This window comes from Cebus imitator, unplaced genomic scaffold, assembly GCF_001604975.1.
Source record: "Cebus imitator isolate Cc_AM_T3 unplaced genomic scaffold, Cebus_imitator-1.0 Scaffold253, whole genome shotgun sequence".
Classification (NCBI taxonomy): Eukaryota; Metazoa; Chordata; class Mammalia; order Primates; family Cebidae; genus Cebus; species Cebus imitator.
In genome coordinates this window covers 1657943-1665875 of record NW_016107568.1, presented here as the reverse complement: position 1 = coordinate 1665875, position 7933 = coordinate 1657943, and the positions used below count along the sequence as shown (strand labels likewise).

Genomic DNA, 7933 nt, shown 5'->3' with positions numbered 1-7933 from the left:
ATTGAGTACAGCATGGTGTTTTAAAATATGTATACATTGTAAAATGGCACCCTAAAACTAATTAATATATGCATTATCTCATATGCTTTATATGTTTCAGTGAGAACACTTAAAATGTATTCTCATAACAATTTTCATAAAACAGTATTTTTAAATATAGTCGCCATGCTGTACAATAGATTCATTGGACTGCTCCTACTGTCTAACTGAAATTAGGCATACTGTGACCATCTCCCCAATCCCTACGCACTCCTCCAACCTCTAACAACCACCATTATACTCTCTGATTCTATGAATTTAACTTTTTCAGATTTCACATATAAGTTAGATAATGTGGTATTCATTCTTCTGTGCCTGTTTATTTCACTTAATGCAATGTACTCCAAGTTCATCTATGTTGTTTCAAATGACAGAATTTCCTTCTTTTTAAAAGCTAAATAGTATTTTATTGTGCATATATACCACATTTTTAATGTTCATAAATCTGTTGATAGACACTTAGGTTGATTCTATGTCTTGGATATTGTTAATAATTCTACAGAGTACATGCAAATGCTGATATCTCTTTAACTTACAGGTATACCTCAGAGATATTGAGGGTTCAGTTCCAGATCACCACAATAAAGTGAATATTTCAGTAAAGTAAGTCACATGAAGTTTATGGTTTCACAGTGCACATAAAAGTTATTTTATTATTTTTAATTTTTTATACTTTAAATTCTGGAGTACATGTGCAGAACATGCGGGTTTGTTACATAAGTATACATGTGCCATGGTGGTTTGCTGCATCCATGACTCCGTCATCTCCATTAAGTATTTCTCCTAATGCTATTCCTCCTTTATCCCCCCAACCCCTGTCATCACTCCCCTACTCCTCCACCCCCTGACAGGCCCTGGTGTGTGATGTTCCCCTCTCTGTGTCCATGTGTTCTCATTGTTCAACACCCACTTATGAGTGAGGACATGTGGTGTTTGGTTTTCTGTTCTTATGTCAGTTTGCTGAGAATTATGATTTCCAGCATTATCCATGCCCAGCATTATCCATGACATGGACTCATCCTTTTTTATAGCTTCATAGTATTCCATGGTGTATATTTGCCACATTTTCTGTATCCTGTCTATCATTGATGGGCATTTGGGTTGGTTCCAAGTCTTTGCTATTGTAAATAGTGCTGCAATAAACATACATGTGCATGTGTCTTTATAATAGAATGCTTTATAATCCTTTGGGTATATACCCAGTAATGAGATTTCTGGGTCAAATGGTATTTCTATATCTAGATCCTTGAGAAATCACCACACTGTCTTCCACAATGGTTGAACTTACTTACCCTCCCACCAACAGTGTAAAAGCATTCCTATTTCTCCACATGCTCTCCAGCATCTGTTGTCTCCTGATTTTTTAAGGATCACCATTCTAACTGGCATGAGTTGGTATCTCAATGTGGTTTTGATTTGCGTTTCTCTAATAAACCAGTGATGATGAGCTTTTTTCTATGTGTTTGTTGGCTGAATAAATGTGGTTCTTTTGAGAAGTGTCTGTTCATACCCTTTGTCCACTTTTTGATGCGGTTGTTTGTTTTTTTCTTGTAAATTTGCTTAAGTTCCTTGTAGATTCTGGATATTAGTCCTTTGTCAGATGGGTAGATTGCAAAATTTTTTCCCATTCTTTTGGTTGCCTGTTCACTCTAATGATTGTTTCTTTTGCTGTACAGAAGCTCTTAGATTTAATTAGGTCTCATTTGTCTATTTTGGTTTTTGTTGCCATTGCCTTTGGTGTTTTAGTCATGAAATCCTTGCCCATGCCTGTGTCTTGAATGGTATTACCTAGGTTTTCTTCTAGGGTTTTTATAGTGTTAGGACTTATGTTTAAATATTTAATCCATCTGCAGTTAATTTTTGTATAAGGTGTAAAAGAAGTGATACAGATTCAGCTTTCTGCACATGGCTAGCCAGTTTTCCCAACACCATTTATTAAATAGGGAATCATTTCCCCATTGCTTGTTTTTGTCAGGCTTGTCAAAGATCAGATAGTTGTAAATGTGTGGCATTATTTCTGAGGCCTCTGTTCTGTTCCATTGGTCTATATCTCAGTTTTGGTACCAATACCATGCTCTTTTGATTACTGTAGTCTTGTAGTATAGTTTGAAGTCAGGTAGTGTGATGCCCCCAGCATTTTTTTTTCCTTAGGATTTACTTGGCTATGCAGGCTCTTTTTTGGTTTGACATGAAGTCTAAGGTGGTTTTTTCCAATTCTGAGAAGAAAGTTAATGGTAGCTTGATGGGGATAGCATTGAATGTATAAATTACTTTGGGAAGTATTGCCATTTTCATGATGTTGATTCTTCCTAAATATGAGCATGGAATGTTTTTCCATCTGTTTGTATTTTCTCTTATTTCCTTGAGCAGTGGCTTGTAGTTCTCCTTGAAGAAGTCCTTCACATTCCTTGTTAGTTGTATTCCTAGGTGTTTTATTCTTTTTGCAGCAATTGTGAACGAGAGTTCACTCATTATTTGATTCTTTCTTTGTCTATTACTGGTGTACAGGAATGCTTGTGATTTTTGCACATTGATTTTGTATCCTTTGACTTTGTTGAAGTTGCTTATCAGCTTAAGAAGACTTTGGACGAAGACGATGGGGTCTTGTAAATATACAGCATGTCATCTGCAAACAGAGACAATTTGACTTCTTCTTTTCCTAATGAATATCCTTTATTTCTTTTTCTTGCTTTATTGCCCTGGCTAGAACATCCAATACTATGTTGAATAGGAGTGGTAAGAGAGGGCATTCTTATAATGACCTACAAGAGACTTAGACTCCCACACAATAATAGTGGGAGACTTTAACACTCCACTGTCAACATTAGACAGATCAACGAGACAGAAAATCAACAAGGATATCCAGGACTTGAATGCAGAACTGGAACAGGTGGACCTAATAGACATCTACAGAACTCTCCACCCCACAGTCACAGATATACATTCTTCTCAACACCACATTGCACTTACTCTAAAGTTGACCACATAATTGGAATTAAATCACTCCTCAGCAAATGAAAAAAAAAACAAAAATGGAAATCATAACCAACAGTTTCTCACAATGACAGTGCAATCAAATTACATCTCAGGATTAAGAAACTAACTCAAAACCACAAAACTTCATAGAAATTGAACAACTGGCTCCTGAATGTTGACTGGATAAACAATGAAATGAGGGTAGAAACAAAGAAGTTCTTCCAAACCAAAAAGAACAAGGACACAACATACCAGAATTTTTGGAATACATTTAAAGCAATGACTAGAGGAAAATGTACAGCAATAAATGCCCACATGAGAAACAAGGAAAGACCTAAAATCGACACCCTATCATCAAAACTGAAAGAGCTAGAGGAGCAAGCTCAAAAAAACTCAAAAGCTAGCAGAAGACAAGAAATAACTAAGATCAGAGCAGAACTGAAGGAGATAGAGACACAGAAAAACCTTCAAAAAATCAATAAATCCAGGAGCTGGTTTTTCAAAAAGATCAACAAAATACACAGACCACTAGCCAGATTAATAAAAAGGAAAAGAGAGAATAAACAAATAGATGCAATAAAAATGATAAAGGTGATATCACCACCAATCCCACAGAAAGACAAACTATCATCCGAGATTACTACAAACAACTCTATGCACATAAACCAGTAAACCTGGAAGAAATGGATAAATTTATGGACACTTGCACCCTCCCAAAACTAAACCAGGAAGAAGTTGAAACCCTGAATAGACCAATAACAAGGGCTGAAGTTGAGGCAGCAATTAATAGCCTACCAACCAAAAAAAGTCCAGGTCCAGATGGGTTCACAGCTGAATTTTACCAGACGTACAATGGGGAGCTGGTACCAGCCCTTCTGAATCTATTTCAAATGATACAAAAAGAGAGAATCCTTCCTAACTCATTTATGAGACCAACACCATCCTGATACCAAAACCCAGCAGAAATTCAACAAGAAAAGAAAACTTCAGGTCAGTCTCCATGATGAACATAGATGCAAAAATCTTCAATGAAATACTGGCAAACCGATTGCAACAGCACATCAAAAAGCTTATCCAACAGGATCAAGTAGGCTTCATCCAGGAGATGCAAGCCTAGTTCAACAAACACAAGTCCATAAACATAATCCACCACATAAATAGAATCAAAGACAAAAACCACATGATTATCTCAATAGATGCAGAGAAGGCCTTCAACAAAATTCAACAGCCCTTTAGGCTAAAAACTCAATAAACTAGGTATCAATGGAACATATCACAAAATAATAAAAGCTATTTACAACAAACCCAATGCCAATATACTAAATGGGCAAAAACTGGAAGCTGTCCCTTTGAAATCTAGCATTAGACAAGAATGCCCTCTCTCCACTCTTATTCAATATAGTACTGGAAGTTTTAGCCAGAGCAGTCAGGCAAGAAAAAGAAATAAAGGTATTCAATTAGGAAAGGAGGGAGTCGAATTGTCTCTATTTGCAGATGACATGACTGTATATTTAGAAGACCTTATCAGCTTAGCCCAAACTCTCCTGACACTGATAAATAACTTCAGCAAAGTCTCAGGATACAAAATCAATGTGAGAAATCACAAGCATTCCTATACCCCAATAACAGACAAACAGAGAGCCAAATCAAGAAAGAACTCCCATTCACAATTGTTTCAAGAAAAATAAAATACCTGGGAATACAACTAACAAAGGAGGTAAAGGACCTCTTCAAGGAGAACTACAAACCGCTGCTCAGGAAATAAGAGAGGACACAAACAGATGGAAAAACATTCCATGCTCATGATTAGGAAGAAACAATGTCGTGAAAATGGCCATACTTTCCAAAGTAATTTATAGATTTAATGTTATCCCCATCAAACTACCAATGACCTTCTTCACAGAATTGGAAAAAACTACCTTAAATTTCATATGGAACCAAGAGAGAGCCTACATAGCAAAGACAATCCTAAATAAAAAGAACACAGCTGGCGGCATCACGCTGCTGGACTTCAAGCTATACTACAAGGCAATATTAATCAAAACAGCATGGTACTGGTAACAAAACAGAGACATAGACCAATGGAACAGAACAGAGGCCTCTGGAGCAACACCACACATCTACAACCATCTGATCTTTGACAAACCTGACAAAAACAAGCAATGGGGAAAGGATTCCCTGTTTAATAAATAGTGTTGGGAAAATTGGCTAGCAATGAGCAGAAAGAAGAAACTGGACCCCTTCCTGACACCTTACACTGAAATTAACTCCAGATGGATTAAGGACTTTAACATAAGACCTAACACCATAAAAACCCTAGAAGAAAACCTAGCAAAACCATTCAGGACATAGGCATAGGCAAGGACTTCATGACTAAAACACCAAAAGAAATGGCAACAAAAAGCCAAAATAAACAAATGGGACCTAATTAAATGTCAGAGCTTCTGACAGCAAAAGAAACCACCATTAGAGCCAACTGGCAACCAACAGAATGGGAAAAAATTTTTGCAATCGACCCATCTGACAAAGGGCTAATATCCAGAATCTACAAAGAACTGAAACAGATTGACAAGAAACAAACAAACCCATCCAAAAGTGGGTGAAGGACATGAACAGACACTTTTCAGAAGAAGACAAACATGAAGCCGACAAACATATGAAAAAATGCTCATCATTACTGGTCATTAGAGAAATGCAAATCAAAACCACATTGAGATACCATCTCATGCCAGTTAGAATGGCAATCATTAAAATATCCGGAGACAACAGATGCCGGAGAGGATGTGGAGAAACAGGAACACTTTAACACTGTTGGTGGGAGTGTAAATTAGTTCAACCATTGTGGGAGACAGTGTGGTGACTACTCAAGGGTCTAGAAATAGAAATTCCATTTGACCCAGCAATCCCATTACTGGGTATATACCCAAAGGTCTATAAATTATTCTGTTATAAAGACACATGCACACACACGTTTACAATAGCAATGACCTGGAAGCAACCCAAATGCCCATCAATGATAGATTGGACAAAGTCCAGTATATGTGTGGCACATATACACGATGGAATACTATGCAGCCATAAAAAACAATGAGTTTGTGTCCTTTGCAGGGACGTGGATGAACCTGGAAACCATCATTCTCAGCAAACTGACACAAGAACAGAAAATCAAACACAGCATGGTCTTACTCATAAGCAGGTGTTTAACAATGAAAACACTTGGATGCAAAGAGGAGAACATCACACACTGGGGTCCATTGAGGGGGGCTATGGGAGGGATAGTGGGAGGGAGGGTGGGGGAGAAATGTCAGGTATAGGTGATGGGGGCAAACCACCTTGCCACGAATGTACCTATGCAACAGTCTTGCATGATCTGCACATGTGCCCCAGAATCTAAAGTACAATAAAAAATAAATAAAATACTTTAATGCTAAAAAATGTTAATGATCATCTGAGTGTTCAAAGAGTTGCAACCATTTTGCTGGCGCAAGGTCTTATTTCAGTGTTGATGGCTGCTGACAAGGGTGGGACTTACTGAAGGTTGACATAGCTAAGTCAATTCCTTAAAATAAGATGACAATTAAGTCTGCTGCATTGATTAACTCTTCCTTTCACAAAAGATTTGTCTGCAGTATGTAATGCTGTTTGGTAGCATTTTACTCACAGTAAAACTTCATTCAAAATTGGAATCAATCCTTTCAACCCTTGCTACTGCTTCATCAGTTAGGTTCATGTAACATTAGAAATCCTGTGTTGTAATTTCAGCAATGTTCACAGCATCTTCACCAGGAGTAGTTTCCAGCTTAAGAGACCACTTTCGTGGCTCAACCATAAGAAGCAATGTCTTATCCATTCAGGTTTTATCATAAGATGCAGCAATTCTGCAGATCTTCAGGTTCTACTTCCAATTTTTGTTCTCTTGTTATTTCTACCACATCTGCAGTTACTTCCTCCATTACAATCTTGAACACTTCAAAGTTATCTGCAAGGATTAGAATCAACTTCTTCCTAATTCCTGTTAATGTTGATATCTTCATCTCCTCCCATGAATCATGAATGTTTTTAAGAGCATGTGGAATGGAAAATCCTTCCCAGAGGTTTTCAATTTACTTTGCTCTGATCCATCAGAGAAATCACAATCTACTGCAGCCATAGCCTTACAGAATGTATTTCTTAAATAATAAGACTTGAAAGTTAAAATTACTCCTTGATCTATGAACTGCAAGATGAATGTATGTTAGCAAGCATGAAAGAAAAATTAATGTCCTTGTACATCTACATCAGAGCTCTTGAATGAATAGGTGAATTGTCAATGAGCAGTAATATTACAAAAATAATTTTTTTTCCTGAGCAATAGGCTTAAAATATTCAGTAAACCATGCTGTAAATAGATGGTGCTGTAATCTAGGCTTTGTTCTTCCATTTATAGTGCACAGGGAAAATATATTTAGCATAATTCTTAAGGGCCTGGGATTTTTTAAATGGTAAGGGAGCATTGGCTTCAACTTAAAGTTACCAGCTGCACAAACTCCTAATGAAAATGTCAGCCTGTCCTTTGCAGCTTTGAAGTTAGGCACTGACTTCCCCTTTCCAGCTGTGCAAGTCCTAGATGGCATCTTCTTCCAATAGAAACCAGTAATATCTACATTGGAAATTTGTTGTCTCGTTTGGTGTGGCCATCTTTATCAATTTTCTTAGCTAGATCTTCTGGATAAACCTGCTACAGTTTCTACATCAGCACTTGCTACTTCCCTTTGCACTTTTATATTATGCAAATGGGCTGGGCGCAGTGGCTCATGCCTGTAATCCCAGCACATTGGTAGGCTGAGGTGGGTGGATCACCTGAGGTCAGGAGTTGGAGACCAGCCTGACTAAAGTGGTGAAACTCTGTCTATACTTAAAATACAAAAATTAGCCAGGC

General features: G+C 37.4%; 1 protein-coding gene across 3 annotated transcripts in view; it reads left to right on the top strand.

The window, feature by feature from the left end:
• The first annotated feature begins 605 nt into the window (after positions 1–605).
• GLYATL1 (glycine-N-acyltransferase like 1) overlaps positions 606–7933 on the top strand; it is a 38349-nt gene continuing 31021 nt past the window's right edge. For all 3 annotated transcript variants that reach the window (XM_017498909.2, XM_017498908.2, XM_017498906.2), the window contains exon 1: positions 606–642. The gene's annotated coding sequence lies outside the window, so the exon portion shown is untranslated. The remainder of the gene's footprint in view (positions 643–7933) is intronic.